General features: G+C 45.4%; 1 pseudogene; it reads right to left on the bottom strand.

Annotated features, from left to right (window-relative positions):
• The window catches only part of LOC116503786, a 36,675-nt pseudogene extending 20,581 nt beyond the window's left edge, over positions 1 to 16,094 (bottom strand).
• Positions 16,095 to 16,773: the final 679 nt, after the last annotated feature.

Raw genomic sequence — 16,773 nt, 5'->3', positions numbered from 1 at the left:
ATATGGTGTATGGAGAGCCGAAGAGCTAATAATTGTGTTTTGGAAGATGATGGTAAGATGAATTGATGTAAACATTTAATAATATAAAACGATTGCGGCTATGTAATAGTATACATGTAATTATATGTTATGAAAATTAAAAAATAAAAAAAATACCAGGGAAAAAAAGAACCAGAATAGAGCTTGAAGGGATCTTGGAGGTCTTCTAGTCCAGCCCCCTGCCTCAAGCAAGGGATCCTGTACCAGCAGGAGAGTTTGGGTCTGGATATGGGAGGGCCTGATCCTGGTGGTGCAGGGGGCCACCTTGCAAAATGCAAACTTCAAATCACACCCCCCCCCTCCATTCCCCACCACCCCTTTTCCTTATTGCAGAAGCCCTCTCTTCCCACCGTTTTTTCCAGCATCCCCAAGAGTTTGTCTCACCTGCCTGGAGATTTGTAGACTGCTTCCTCCTTCGTTGGTCGGAGGGGGGGTGTCTTATGGGGAGGGGGGCTCGTCTCTTTTACGGGAAAATTTTCCCCCGCCCGCGAGTAGACCGCAGGGGCTGCACGAAGGTAGGGGGAGAAAGGGAAGGTTTTGTAGGGACATCGGGTTTCGGGGGGGAAGACTTTGCCGGGAGGACCCGCTTCCTGCTTTCCTTTCCTTGCCAACCCGCGGACGGGCTGGCAAAGTGAGCCTGCGCATGCTCACAGCTGTGGTGAAGTTTGGAGTATGCCAATACTCCGTTGCTTCTGACGTCCGCTCCATTCTCTTATTAGCGCGAGAAAGGGACAATTTCCGCGGGGGGGGGGGGAGTTGTGCAGAGACCGAATTCCTGAATTGGTTTATATTACCATAATCCCACCCCCTCCCGTGACAGAAGAGGTGGTGTTAAGATTTAGGGGTGTCTGGCTTAAACCCCAACACGCCAGGCCCTTTATGTTTCTTTCAAGAGACCTAACTCCCAAAGCGTATTTAAGTGCATGTCTGTATCTCCCAGACTGGGAAAATGGGAAGCTAAGCAGGGATGGGAGACCACCAGGAAATCTCAGAATGTAAGGGTCCCACATAGAAACTCAGAAGATTAATATTGTAATAACGTATTAATCAGTATTAAAAAATATAGGGCTAATATGTGTATAAGTGTTTGATTTTTTTTCTTTTTTAATCCATTTTTAATGTCTTGTTTTTCTTTAATTTTTGGGAGTTTTTTATTTTAATTTTTATATGTAAGGTTTTTTTTCTTTTTTCAATGCACTTGTCTTGATTGTTTTGTGTCTGTGTTTTTTTCTTTAAAGTTTTGAAGTTTTGTATTTTAATCTTTTTAAAATGCAATTTGATTTTTAAAAAAAAAAGAAACTTAGAAGATGAGGAAAAGCGTTGAAGACCAAAGGAAAACAAATTCCTGGAAAAAGTGCCCAGATAGATGTGACAAAAAAGAATGTACATGAAAAAAACAATTTAAAAACTACTGAGATTTTTCCGGTTTTAGAGATGGAAGAAAGGAAAGAATGGAATAAAACTGTACAACTGGCACAAAAACCCACCACCGTAGTAAGAAGAAAGCAAGAACCTACCTAATTTTGTAAATATGATTTGCATTCCTGTCCATTAATATTAGTAACAATCTCAGGTCCAAGAACAGAATTTATAGATAGATCAAACAACAATCTAGAAATAAAGGGGATTTTCTTAATAATCAGAGCTTCAACCTGCAAAGCTGAACATTTGCGGTAATTATAAAATGCATTGCTGAGATCAAAATCCACTCCTTTGATACCAAACTTTCCATTTTTTAAAAAAAAAATCCTCATTTTGAAGTGAAACACCATTTTTGTTGTCTTTAGCATCTTTCATCATGCTTTATGATGTCATGAAGAATCAGTGGCGCAATGATTAGAATGCAGTATTGCAGGATACTTCTGCTGACTGCTAGCAATTTAGCAGTCTGATTCTTGCCGGCTCAAGGTTGACTCAGCTTTCCATCCTTCCGAGGTTGGTAAAATGAGGACCGATTGTTGGAGGCAAGATGCTAACTCTGTAAACCAGCAGTGCGTATATAAGTCTAAGTGCTATTGCTATTTACTCTTCCTGGTCTCGTTAAACAAAGACACGTTAGTGTTCTATAGTTCCTGCTTTTTCAACAGTCTGCATGGAAAGTAGTTGCTCCTTTGTCAATGTGTTGTTAATTTTAACCTAATTGCAATCTTTATGTATTGTGGGTTGCAGGAGTTTCTTTTCAATTGAAGTGGGGGGGAAGCCTATGGAGCCCAAATTTGACATGTGTAGCATTTTATTTAGCTTTCTATTATACTCATTCCTTTTTCTTTCTCTTTATTATGTAAAGGGGAGGTTCGGGCTTGCCACATTGTCAAGGTGGGGGGGGGGGAGAGGAGCAAATAGTGAGGATTGTTTTGGCTAGTAGGTGAGCTTCTTTTCCCATGGAAACCGAGGCTGTTCCTGCTGAGAACGGAAGGTGGAGTTTGAAGACGCCTTGCAATGTGGATTGAGTGTTTATTGGAGAATGTGACTTTTGAGGGATGTTTCTAACTTATAATATAATGTGGTGTAATTCCAGTTTGTGTCAGATCCGGAATTACAACAGACTTTGCCAATTTGATGCCTACCTAAATAAAAGAAATTTTGTTTTCGAAGATGGACTTTGCACATTTCTTCTTTGAACGGGTTTCAGAGTTGATTAAACTCAATGATGAACACTAAAACACGCTGACATTTCTAATGCTTAAGAATTTTATGATTGTTCCTTAATATGCCAGCAAAAACAAATACAAATGAGCAAATAATAAGGCAGATAATACTATATAAATCATCATTAAAGTCAACAATTCTATTGATTCAAAAGTGAATCCCATTTTCTTGGCTGCATTTTGAATGTCGAGAAGAAACATTTGATCTGTTTTGACCCTTTCCATTCCATTTCTCTGAATGATCCCTGCAATTTACTGTTTTGGGAGAGGCTTGTGTTCTCTATTCAATGCATGGATTTATAAATCTTTTTCCCGTTTCCCCTTAGTTGCCTTTTTTCCAAATCCCAAGCAGCTCGGATACCATCACTGTAAATATATTAGAGGGCTCTTTTGTCCCAATGGGCTGATATTCCCTAAGTTGGACTCCTCCAAAATTGCCTTTGGTTTTTGTTACCTTAAACAGTTTAGCATATCTCCTGCAAATTGGGACGGAGAAGAAACAAACAGCTACTGCATTTTCTTCCAATGGCTTCTAAGTACTGTGCACATACCTTCCAGTCAGCCTTCAAGCCCAGATAGTTTTCATGACAATCTTGTTCAGAAATGCTCTTATTGCCTCTTGTATAGGATTGTGTGTGTGTGACTGACTTCAAATAATTCAGCTGGCTTTCATATTATGAAACAACTAGAATCTCAGGGTGAGTTTTAGGGTTAGGATCTTTAACCACTACACCAAACTGAAACTGTATGGCAGGGTTCCCCAATCTGTGGGCTGCAGCTCACTACCGGGCTGTAGCATATTTGCAACTGGGTTGTGTGAGCAGCAGGCGCTGGCTTTTGCAGCGCAATTTGTGTGAATGGCATCACAAGGACTTCTCTCTTGCATGGGTGGAGTTGCGTGTGCTCCGGCCCACCAGTTATGCAGTCAGATCAAGAGTGAAATTCAGCAGGTTCTGGAGAACCAGTAGCGGAAGTTTTTGAATAATTTGGAGAACCAGCAAATACCACCTTTGGTTGGCCCCAGAGTGGGGAGGGAATGGAGATTTTGCAATATCCTTCCTCTGGAGTGCGAAGGGAATGGGGACTTTGCAGTGTCCTTCCCCTGCCACACCCTCCAAACCACGCCCACTGAACCGGTAGTAAAAAATTTGAATTTTACCCACTGAGTCAGATTCCCCTCCCGCCCCCCAATCGGCCACAAAGCCAACTGCTCCTAAGGCCTAGTTTGACACCCCTAGTATAGAGCAATTTATAATATCTTGCTACATTTTGAAGCTCTTTCCACGTTCCATGCAGTTATACAAGTTCTCCTTGGTGTAAATCTGAAGACAATTGCTGTGGCTGAGGTTCTGTTCCCTTCATCCAAAACATTAACATGGTTTATATCTCATGTGTACCCTTTTATGGGAAGTAAGATTATCACTCTTGCGGAAAGTCTTCCCACATTCCAGGCAGGTATATGGCTTTTCACCAGTGTGAATTCTTTTATGGGAAGTCAGGCTACTATTCATAGTGAAACTCTTTCCGCACTCGGTGCATTGGTATGGTTTCTCCCCTGTGTGGATTCTTTTATGAGTAGTGAGAGAACCGCTCCTCCGGAAGTCCTTTCCACACTCTGTGCATTTGTACGGTTTCTCCCCCGTGTGGATCCTTCTATGGGATGTAAGGCAACTGCTCCACCTAAAGCTTTTCCCACATTCTGCGCATTTATATGGCTTTTCACCTGAGTGGACCCTTTTGTGTTCACTCAGATTAGTGGCATTCCTGAAATTCTTCCCACACTCCGTGCATTGATGCGGTTTCTCACGGGAGTGGATCCATTTATGGCAAGTAAAGGAACTCAGGTCAACGAAGCTCTTTCCACACTCTGTGCATGTATAGGGTTTCTTCCCCAAATGGATCCTTTTATGCAAAGTAAAATCACAGTTGGTACTGCAGGTCTTTCCACATTCTGTGCATTTATAGGATTTATCCCCCGTGTTGATCCTTTTATGGGAAATAAGGTGACTACTTATGGTGAAGCTCTTTCCACACTCTATACATTTATACGGTTTCTCTCCAGTGTGAATACTTTTATGAAAAGTCAGGTGGCCGCTCTGGCTGAAGCTCTTTCCACATTCCGTGCATTTATATGGTTTCTCTCCAGAATGGATCCTTTTATGCAATGTAAGCTGACCATTCCGACTGAAGTTCTTGCCACATTCCGTGCATTTATATGGCTTTTCTCCCGTGTGGATCCTTTTATGAGAAGTGAGCTGTCCGCTCTGAGTGAAGCTCTTTCCGCAATCCACACATTTATATGGTTTCTCGCCTGAATGGATCCTTTTATGGGAAGTCAGGGAGCTATACTCACTGAAGCTCTTTCCACACTCGAGGCACTTATATGGTTTCTCCCCCGAGTGGGTTCTTTGATGGGAAATTAAATGGCTGCTGCTATTGAAGCTGTTGCCGCAGTCCATGCATTGATAGGGTTTTCTTTCTACATGGATGCTTCTATGGAAAGCAAGAGGGATGTCCCATTTGAAACTTTTCCCATCTTCCATGCATTCTTCTTGCGTCTCTTTCGTATAAATACTGGGGTGTTCACAAACATCCGATTCTTCTCTAATTATTTCTCCAAATATTCCTTTTTCTCCCTGATCTCCTTGGATCAGAAAAAGATGGACATCTGCATTTTGAGAAGTAGAGGAGATTTGCAGGTCACCATTTAACTGGTTTGCCTCTGGCCATTGTAGCCCTTGCTGATTTTGAAGTGTCTTTTCTCCAATTTCACTTTTGACTGTTTGGAAAGCTGTCTCTTCGTAATTCTCATTCTCCCATCCATCACCTGTTGAATCAAAAAAGAAAAAGTCCATGAGAAATTGACAGCACAACTTGAGAGTGCTGTTAGGAATCGAGCCCCATTAGCGGCCTCTTTATTTAGTATTTTTCTGTTAAGGTCAAGGTTTCCCTTGCACACATGTGCTAGTCGTTCCCGACTCTAGGGGGCGGTGCTCATCTCCGTTTCAAAGCCGAAGAGCCAGCATTGTCCAAAGATGTCTCCGTGGTCATGTGGCCAGCGTGACTAAATGCCAAAGGCGCAGAGAAGGCTGTTACCTTCTCACCAAAGTGGTGCCTATTTTTCTACTTGCATTTTTACATGATTTCTGCTAGGTTGGCAGAAACTGGGAAAAAATAATGGGAGCTCATTCCATTATATGGCGCTAGGGATTCGAACTGCCGAACTGCCAACCTTTCTGATCGAGAAGCTCACCGTCTTAGCCACTGAGCCACTGTGTCTCTATTTCTCTATTATTCCATTTTTATTTTTGGTCTTTTTATGACCCCATAATCCCTTGCATTGGGGTGGAATCAGGGCAACTGAATAAAGCTGAGTGTTTTACTGGCCGGATGACCTTCCTGTCCCCAATGCGGAGTTCGCAGCAGATATTCTTTGTGTCCAGAGAAATAAATATCTGCCACTACCTAGGTTCGTACTCACAGCGTCCTGATAGTGAGGTGAGAGATCCAACTCTAGGCCACCACAACACTCTCTTTATTACCCCATTCCTGCTTTTAAATCTTCCAGTCCTTCCCTTTCAAGGTCCCCATGCACACATTCCTTCTGCCTCATGACACTCAACTACCCTGAAACATTATGTTACTTCTATCAGTGTATCTTCCGATTAGTGGTGCTGGGGATTACTGTTGAAAACCTAAGCAGTTGACAAGTGATGGTTCCATCTTGTCCTATTTTTCTTAATATTTGGTTTCAAGTATGAAGAAAGACAAGCTGTCAAGTTAAATTTAGATTAAAAACAAGAAATGGATGCCATTGCTCTACATCTATTTTGGATGAAGTAGCATGCTCTGGATAAAAGTTGTACAGAATTGGTTTAGGGAAAACCAGCCTGGATATGTCTAGTTTAATAAAAAAGGATTAGCAGTGATATGATAGCATATTCCAATAGCTAAAGGGCTGCCACAAAGAAGAATGGGTCAAACTGTCTATAGAGATTCTTAGTCATCCAGGTCCTCGTTGCCCCACAGGTGCTTTTCAAGAGGCAACTGGACTTTCTGGTTTTTCTTTGAAGACGTTTTGCTTCTCATCCAAGAAGTTTCTTAAGCTCTAGCTGGATGGTGACCTTTCATTCCCCACCATCCAACCAGAGCTGAAGAAGCTTCTTAGATGAGAAGCGAAATGTCTTGAAAGAAAAACTAAAAAGTCCAGTTGCCTCTTGAAAAGCACCTTTGGGACAAGGAGTCAAGCTATTCTCCAAAGCACCTGATGGCAGAACAAGAAGCAATGGGTGGAAACTAATCAAGGAGAGAACCAACCCCAAACTAAGGAGAAATTTCCTGACAGTGAGAACAATTAATCAGTGGAACAACTTGCCTCCAAAAATCATGAATGCCCAACGCTGGAGGCTTTTAAGAAGAGATTGGACAACCATTTGTCTGATATGGTGCAGGGTCTCCTGCCTATGCAGCGGGTTGGACTAGAAAACCTCCAAGGTCCCTTCCAACTCTGCTATTTGCTATTTCCTTTATAGTAGAAAATATCATCCCCATCAATTTCAAAATAAAATGAAGAAAAACCCTTCTTACCCAAGGTAGCCAGATTCCTAGCATTTTCCAGCATGACCTCCCTGTATAGATTTTTTTGGTTGAAATCCAGCAGAGGCCATTCTTCCCCGGAGAAAAATACAGCAACATCATCAAAAATCAGGGGAACCTGGATCAGGAAGAGAACATTCCCCTATCAGTGAAGGGGGGAAAAGTCCCGATATGTCATGTGGTGCCAACGTGACACGAGTTTGACATCCGTGTGCTAGATAAATAATCACATTCTACAGATAAATTTTGCAATACTAAACAGGAGAACTCAAGCTAAAGCTTCCCCTCGCACATATGTGCTAATCGTTCCAGACTCTAGGGGGCAGTGCTTATCTCTGTTTCAAAGCCAAAGAGCCAGCGCTGTCCGAAGACATCTGTGGTTATGTGGCCGGCATGACTAAATGCCAAAGGCGCATGGCACCCTGTTACCTTGCCACCAAATACGGATTAGAGGGGAGTTAATGAAGTAAAAGAAGTTGTCTGTGCCCATCTTGGATGAAATCGGATACCCCTTGAGTCATTCTAATTTGTTGGGGGAGGGAAAAATCCTCCTACCTGAGCTGGGAGAATAACTTCTGTTTCTGCTCCTCTATAAAGAGGAGATATTTCTGCAAGTAACCTCTGTAGCATTCCATTCTCTGAGAGTGAGATGAAAGAGAAAATATGTATTTTAGAAACATAAAAAAAATCACATACAAAACTATTTTTGCACTCAGGCCTAAGGTCCTTATTCAAAACAAGGTACAGTAGCTCAGAAACTGGTAGTCCTTGACTTGCAAGCACAACTGAGCCCCAAATTCCTGTTACTAAGCGAGACAGCTGTTTCATGAACTTTGCCTCATTTTACGACCTTTCTTGCCACAATTGTTAAGTGGATCACCATAGTTGTTAAAACAGTAACACAGTTAAGTGAATCCGGCTTCCTTATTGATTTTGCTGGTCAGAAGATCCCCAAAAGGGGATCACACCACCCTGGGAGACTGAAACCTTCATAAGTACATGCCAGTTGCCAAGTATCATGGGACCATGGGGATGCTGTAATGGTCGTAAGTGTGAAAAACAGGGATAAGTCTCTTTTTTTTCAGTGCATTATAACTTTGAACAGTCGAACAGTGAACTGTTGTAAGTCAAGTCAATTGTAGTAGTATGTAGTATGAATGTGGGAACCTTTCTTTACCTGATGGGATATTCTTAGATGGCTCTTCCTGGGAGCTCTCCCCCAAGTCCACCTCCTGAGAGGGATGCAGCACATCTCCCCATGCTTTAGAGGGTTTAACGCCCACCTCCACGAAGGGCTCCTGAAGCTGAAATAGTAAGAGAAAAGAATGCATTTCTGCCCAATGCTTCCAATGCCAGAGTCCCTTCTGGAAGCTTTTCACATGTCCTGGCAAAGTTACCAAAAGGAAACAATAAAGAACAACAGAGTTGGAAGGGACATTGAAGGTCTTCTAATCCAACCCATTGCTCAGGCAGGAAACCCTATATCCTTTCAAACAAATATTTGTCCAATCTCTTCTTAAAAACTGCCAGTGTTGCAGCACCAACAACTTCTGGAGTCAAGTTCTTCCAATGATTAATTGGACTATTACGAACTTAATACTATCTTGAACTTGCGCAACCCTATCATTTTCTAATTTTAACTGGTATGTTGAGTGCATGGGATTGTCTGGTTGTATGAATGATCTCACTTTTATCTTTATTTAGCTGTATTTGTGTTTTAATTCTATTCTATTAGTGAGGACTGCTTGTGTGAGAGTTTGAGTATGAATGATTCGGAGGACCTGGCGGGTTATATGGGGGCCATTGGGGTGGTTGGGGGGGCTATATCCACGGGTGAGGGTCGGAGCATTGCGGTCATAACAGGGAGAGGCAGATACGGCGGGGACTTTAGGGCAGGCCATCATTGGGGAAGGAGGGTTCGCTATATTACAGAGATCCCTCCTTCCGGCCCTAGGAGTCCCACTCCAAGGTCAGATGGCGCGAGTGATCAGGACCCTGGTCTCAGGCTGCTGTCGCTAAATGCCAGGTCTGTGGTTCATAAGGCCCCCCTCATCCGGGACTTGATAACTGATGAGGGCGCAGACCTGGCATGTATTACTGAAACATGGCTGGGCACGGAGGGAGGAGTCCCCCTCGTAGAGATGTGCCCAGCCGGATTTCAGGTGCTACACCAGCCAAGAGCCCAGGGAAGGGGTGGCGGTGTGGCTATTGTAGTCCGGGAGTCTTTAGTACCTCGTAGGATCCCTGCTCCGGAGCTTGTCGGGTGTGAGTCCCTGCTGGTGAAGCTGGACCTCAAGGGTCAAGTGGGTCTGCTGCTTACGTACCTGCCTCCCAACTGCGTTGCAGCAGCCCTCCCCTCGCTCCTCGAGTCAGTAGCCGAGCTGGCAGCTGAGTTCCCTAGACTTATAGTTCTGGGGGATTTCAACTTGCCTTCGCTCGGTGAACGCTCTGACGGAGCGCAGGAGTTCATGGCTTCCATGACAGCCATGGGCTTGACTCAGGTAATTCGAGGCCCAACCCACTCAGCGGGTCACACGCTCGACCTCGTATTCCTCTCGGAGCAGTGGAGTTACGATCTTGGTCTGAGGGGTAATGAGATCATACCCCTGTCATGGTCAGACCACTGCCTACTGAGGCTAGACTTCCGGAGGCCAAACCCCCACCGTAGGGAGGAGGAACCGACCAGGTGGTTCCGCCCCAAGCGACTGATGGACCCCATTAGGTTCCAGACGGAGCTTGGGGTTATTCCAGATACTCTCGCCCACAGTTCGGTTGAGACCCTTGTCGCTGCCTGGCACTCGGCAGCTTCGGGGTCTCTAAACCGGATTGCGCCACTACGGCCCCTCCGGGTCAGCGGCCCCCGGAGGCCTCCTTGGTTCACCGAGGAGCTCCGGGAGATAAAGCGCCGGAGGAGACGCCTAGAGCACCTGTGGAGATTAGACAGGTCCGAATTGAACCGGGCACTTGTAACAGCATGCACCAAGGAGTATACTCGCGCTCTAAGATCGGCAAAAAGAACATACATTGCCTCCTTGGTAGCGTCCGCCGAGTCCCGCCCAGCCGCCCTGTTTAGGATAACCCGCTCCCTCCTAAATAGGAGGGAGACGGGGGACCCCTTACAGGGTAAGGCTGAGGAGTATGTTCAGTTCTTGGCGGACAAAGTTGCCCGGTTTCGAGCGGACCTGGACTCCACTCTTGCAGAGCCAGCTGAGACACAGGGGAAAGACTTGGCAAACCATCTCTGGGTTGAGTTTCAGGAAGTTGCCTCTGGGGATGTGGACAAGGCTATGCGAGCTGTGAGTACCTCCACTTGTGTACTGGACCCGTGTCCCTCCTGGCTGGTTGCCAACAGCAGTGAGGTGACACGAGGCTGGATCCAAGCGGTTGCTGTGGCATCTCTTCGGGAGGGGCATTTTCCCACCGAGCTTAAGGCAGCGGTGGTGAGACCCCTTCTGAAGAAACCGTCTCTGGATCCAGCTATTCTTAATAACTACCGTCCAGTCTCCAACCTTCCCTATGTGGGGAAGGTTGTTGAGAAAGTGGTGGCCCTCCAGCTTCAGCGTACCTTGGAGGAAGCAAACTATCTTGACCCCTTCCAGTCCGGCTTCCGACCAGGTTACAGCACAGAAACTGCTTTGGTCGCATTGACTGATGATCTCTGGAGAGCTAGGGATGGAGGCTTTGCGTCCATCCTGGTTCTCCTTGACCTCTCAGCGGCTTTCGATACCATTGACCATGGTATCCTTCTGCGACGACTGCGGGAGGTGGGAGTGGGCGGCACTGTTTTGCAGTGGTTCTCCTCCTACCTCTCGGACAGGTCGCAGTCGGTGTTGGTGGGTGGGCAGAGATCGTCCCCGAGGCCCCTAAAATGTGGGGTGCCACAGGGGTCGGTCTTGTCCCCCCTCCTATTTAACATATACATGAAACCGCTGGGCGAGATCATTCGGAGGCACGGGATAAAGTATCACCAATATGCGGACGATACTCAACTGTATCTGTCCGCCCCGTGCCAACTCAATGAAGCGGTGGACGTGATGGAACAGGGTCTGGAAGCTGTTAAAGACTGGATGAGAGCAAACAAACTGGTGCTCAACCCAGACAAGACCGAGTGGCTGTTGTGTTTTCCTCCCAATAATTTGACCACCGTACCATCAATCAGGCTGGGGGGACAAAATTTATACCCCTCAGATAGGGTCCGCAACTTGGGAGTCCTCCTGGATCCACAGCTGAGTTTTGATCACCATCTATCGGCTGTGACCAGGGGGGCATTTGCCCAGGTTCGCCTGGTGCGCCAGTTGCGGCCCTACCTGAATTGGGAGGCTCTCACGACAGTCACTCGAGCCCTTGTGATCTCTAAGCTGGAATACTGCAACGTGCTCTACATGGGGCTGCCCTTGAAGAGCACCCGGAGACTTCAGCTAGTACAGAACGCGGCCGCGCGAGTGATTGTGGGCGCACCTCGGTTCGCCCACATAACACCTATCCTCCGCGAGCTGCGCTGGCTGCCTGTGGATCTCCGGGTGCAATTCAAGGTCTTACTTACCACCCATAAAGCGCTCCATGGTAGTGGATCTGACTATTTGAGAGACCGCCTTCTGCCAATAACCTCCCTGCGTCCCATCAGATCGCATAGAGCGGGCCTCCTCCGTATTCCATCCGCCAGTCAGTGCCGACTGGCGACTACCCGGAAGAGAGCCTTCTCAGTTGCTGCTCCGACGCTATGGAACAATCTCCCCGTGGAGATTCGTACCCTGACCACAGTCCAGGCCTTCCGTACAGCCCTCAAGATCTGGCTAGCCCGTCAGGCCTGGGGATAAACTCTTCCGCCCCTCCCGAATGCTGAGAGAATGTTGTGTTTTTAGTATTTTTCAGTTATTGCACATTTCTTTTTATGTTTTGTCTTCACTCCCCTTCCTTGTTATTGTAAGCCGCCCTGAGTCCCCTCAGGGAAAAGGGCGGCCTATAAATGCTATTAAAATCTAAATCTAAAATCTAAAATTCTCACTGTCAGGAATTTTCTCCTTAGTTCCAGGTTGCTTCTCTCCTTGGTTAGTTTCCTCCGCTGCTTCTTGTCCTGCCCTCAGGTGCCTTGGAGAATAGTTTGACTCCCTCTTCTTTGTGGAAACCCCTGAGATATTGGAAGACTGCTATCATGTCTCCCCTAGTCCTTCTTTTCATTAAACTAGACATACCCAGTTCCTGCAGCCGTTTTTTATGTTTTAGCCTCCAGTCCCCTATCATCATGGCTCTGTGTGTGTGTGTGTGTGTGTGTTTTCTAGCATAACTCTGGAACGCTTCAAGCAATAACTTACCCTAAGAAAACAAATACTGTGAGGATAAGACACCCGTAACATCCCTTGGTGTGTTGTTTTCTGTTAAGATACAGCCTGTTGTGCCTTAAAATGGCTTATAGTGTATTATGTAAAATGGCTTCTACTGTACAGTGCAGTAAAGTTTCCATGGTAATGGCTTCACAGTAGTCCACAAGGGGGCTGGTAATGGGGAAAATCCAACATTAGATATTATGTTTGGTCTGGACATTTTCTCCCTATAAATAAATACCCGGGCAACGCTGGGTTATTGGCTAGTAATAAAGTAAAACAATAAATTATTTTACCAGTCAATAATACATTTATAATATTCTCAATAAACTTTTTATAAATAAGTAAATAAAATAAAAATAAGAAGCTTTTCCCGCAGGACAAATTACTCTGCTACTGATGTTATGAGTTTCCCAGAAGGGAGACGTTTAGAAATTCAGTAACCGTTTTGCACCCTCTGATTCTTTCAGTTACACTTGGCACATCTTCTTACCTCCAGTTGTTCCTGCTCCTTCTGCTCTGCTTCGCTCAGGAGGAAACCTTCTGCCAGGGCTACCGCTTGGGAACTGGTCTCAGCTCTACATTCCTGGATCCAGCTCTTCATCTCCAGGGGCAGGATAGCCAAGAACTGCTCCAGGACCAAGAGATCTAGCATCTGAGCTTTTGTGTTTCTTCCAGGCTTCAGCCACTGATGACAAAGATAGTGTAGTTGGCTGCAAATCTCTCGTGGCCTGTTGGCCTCCTCCCCACAGAGATGTCTCAATCGTTGCCACTGACCAGCCAAACTGGCATTTTCTTCCTCTTGGTTCTTCTGCCCAATTCTCTCGTCTTTCCACTCAGGCTGTGAAGTACAAACAATTCTTCCGTCCTCCGGTAGGTACCGCAAATTCATTTTGATTGCTTTTTCCAATAGAGGTAGAATCTTGTTTGTTTTCTCTTGATTTTCCATGTTCCTTTCTTGACAGGGTGAAAACTTTGCCAAATGGCCCTCGGCCTTCTCTCTTCATCTGTTCCGGCTCTGCATAAAGAAACTCATGAGCAATACAAGATATTTCCAGAGCGGTACAGGTAGACCTCAACATACGACCACAATTGAGGCCATAATTTCTGTCGCTAAGCAAGAAGTCAATTCTGCCCCCATTTTACAAACCTTTTGGCCAGGGTTGTTAAATGAATCACTGCAGTTGTTACCTTGTTTCCCCGAAAATATGACCTCCTCATAAAGTAAGTCATAGCTTGATTTTTCCGTGTCCAATATAAGCCCTACCCCTTAAATTAAGCCCTAATTAAGAAACCTCTCACTCCAGGGTACACGGATAAAAATTAAGCTAAGGTGGGAGTGGGGTGGAGCTACCCTACTACTTACTTTCAAATAGTTGCAGCCAGGTCTCACACACCTCGGCCCATTTCTTCTGTAGCTGGCAAGGCTTTCCTGAAGGCTTCTATAGCAGTGGTGCAATTCAGCCAGTTCTATCCAGTTTGAGCAAACCAGTAACGGCGGCGGTGAGAAGCTCTGCCCATTTTTGATGCTTTGTGCATGCGCGGAAGGTTCTGCGTATGTGCAGAAGTGGTGTATGCACTCACATTTGTGAACCGGTAGTGAAGGTAAGTTGATTTCACCCCTGCTCTGTAGCCAATAACAGAGCTCCGGATTGATCCAGAGTGCTGTTATTGGCTGCAGAGGCCTTTCTAGCCAATAAGAGAGCTCTGGATCAATCCAGAGCTCTGTTATTGGCTACAGAAGCCTTCAGGAAAGCCTTGCTGGCTGCAGAAGAAATGGGTCGAGGTGTCCAAGGCCTGGCTGCAACTACCCAAAGCTGAAGAAGTTTCTGAAGGCCTCTGACACTGAAAAGGAGTCCGGAGATGACACGTTCAAGTGAGGTGAGTCAGTGGATGACACAAATATAATTGACTGGCACATGGTTGATATGGATTCCTGCCAGCTTCCTAGGTATCAACCAAGTATCTTCTTAAAATGTATAATTATGATGATGAAGTTGCCTTGCATGTACAATGGGTGCTTTTGTACCAGATGCAAATTCCTTGTGTGTCTAATCACACTTGACAAATTCAATTCAACCTAATTCAATGTCTACAGAGATTCTCAATCATCCAGGTCACGGTTGTGTGAAGCTGCTTTTAACAAAATACAACTGGACTTTCTTGGGGTTTTTTCCCCTTTGAGAACATTTTGCTTCTCATCCAAGTAGCTTCTTCAGTTCTTTAGAGGAGAAGTGAAGCGTATTCAAATGGAAAAAACACACACCAAGAAACTCCAGTTGCATCTTTGGGACTTGCCCTTCATCTAGCCAAGCTCCATCCACCCAGTGCCCGTTCACCCCAAGTGTCAGCAGCAAACCAAAAGGTTCTTTTTCAAGAGGCAATTGGACCTTCTGATTTGCTTTGAAGACCTTTCACTTCTCAGCCAAGAAGAAGCTTTGAAGACCTTTCACTTCTCAGCCAAGAAGCTGAAGAAGCTTCTTGGATGAAAAGCAAAACGTCTTCAAAGAAAAAACAAAGTCCAGTTGCCTCTTGAAAAAGCACCTTTGGGACAACCATGACCTGGATGACTGAGAATCTCCAAGGACTCTCAGCAGCATTCTTAGACATAGAATAACTTTACTGTCCCTTTAAATGTACACTAATCAGCATACATTAAGCATACTACCTTTCCATTCATGCCATTGGGGAAGAATTTCAGACACACGGAAAACCCAGAGACAGAATAACAGGACACAGTAACAGAGTTGGAAGGGACCTTGGAGATCATCTAGTCCAACCCCCTGCTCAGGCAGGAAGCCCTATAGTTCCATTTCAGACAAAGGGGTGGTCCAATCTCTTCTTAGGAGACCAAGGAGCCTCCATGAAGTGGAGAAAGAGAGGACAAATGGAGAATCAGAAACAGAATACAGCTGGAAGGGACCTTGGAGGTCTTCTAGTCCAGCCCCCAGCCTCAAGCAAGAGATCCTATACCAACAGGAGAGTTAGGGTCTGGATGTGGGAAAAGGCAGGCTCCTGGAGGGCCTGATCCTGGTGGTGCAGGGGGCCACCTTGCAAAATGCAAACTTCAAATCACACCCCTCCATTCCCCCACGCCCTCTTTCCTTATTGCAGAAGCCCTCTCTTCCCACCGTTTTTTCCAACATCCCCAAGAGTTTGTCTCACCTGTCTGGAGATTTGTAGACTGCTTCCTCCTTCGTTGGAGGAGGGGGGGTCTTGGTGGAGGGGTCGTCTCTTTCGCGGGAGAAATTTCTCCGCCCGCGTGGAGGCCGCAGGGGTTGCACGAAGGTAGGGGGGAAAGGGTTTCGGGGGGGGGGGGAAGACTTTGCCCGGCGGACCCGCTTCCTGCTTTCCTTTTCATCCCAATCCGAGGACGGGCTGGCAAAGGGAGCCTGCGCATGCTCACATACGTGGTGAAGTTTGCAGTGTGCCAGTACTGCGTTGCTTCTGACGTCCGCCCCACTCTCTTATTAGCGCGAGAAGGGGACGATTTCCGCGGGGGGGGGGGGGGGGGGGAGGGAGTTGTGCAGAGACCGAATTCCTGAGTTGGTTTATATTACCATAATCTCCCCCCCTCCCGTGACAGAAGAGGTGGTGTTAAGATTTAGGGGTGTCTGGCTCAAACCCCAACACTCCAGGCCCTTTATGTTTCTTTCAAGAGACCTAACTCCCAAAGCGTATTTAAGTGCATGTCTGTAACTCCCAGACTGGGAAAATGGGAAGCTAAGCAGGGATGGGAGACCACCAGGAAATCTCAGGAATGTAAGGGTCCCGCATAGAAACTCAGAAGATTAATATTGTAATAACGTATTAATCAGTATTCAAAAAAATAGGGCTAATATGTGTATAAGTGTTCAATTTTTTTCTTTTTTTAATCCATTTTTAAATTCTTATTTTTCTTTAATTTTGGGGAGTTTTTTCTTTCAATCTTTTGTGTATGGGTTTTTTTTTTCTTTTTCAATGCTCTTGTCTTGATTGATTTGTGTCTTTGTGTTTTTTCTTTAATTTTTTGGAGCTTTGCATTTTAATCTTTTTTTAAAATAATATTTGAATTAAAGATGGGGAAAACCATTGAAGACCGAAGGAAAACAAATTCCTGGAAAAAGTGCCCAGATAGATGTGACAGAAAATTTTTTATATCAGAAAAACAATTTAAAAACAGAGATTTT

The sequence above is a fragment of the Thamnophis elegans genome, chromosome 2 (assembly GCF_009769535.1).
Source record: "Thamnophis elegans isolate rThaEle1 chromosome 2, rThaEle1.pri, whole genome shotgun sequence".
NCBI lineage: Eukaryota > Metazoa > Chordata > Lepidosauria > Squamata > Colubridae > Thamnophis > Thamnophis elegans.
Note: the sequence above shows the minus strand (reverse complement) of the source record. Positions and strands in the feature narration are given on the sequence as shown.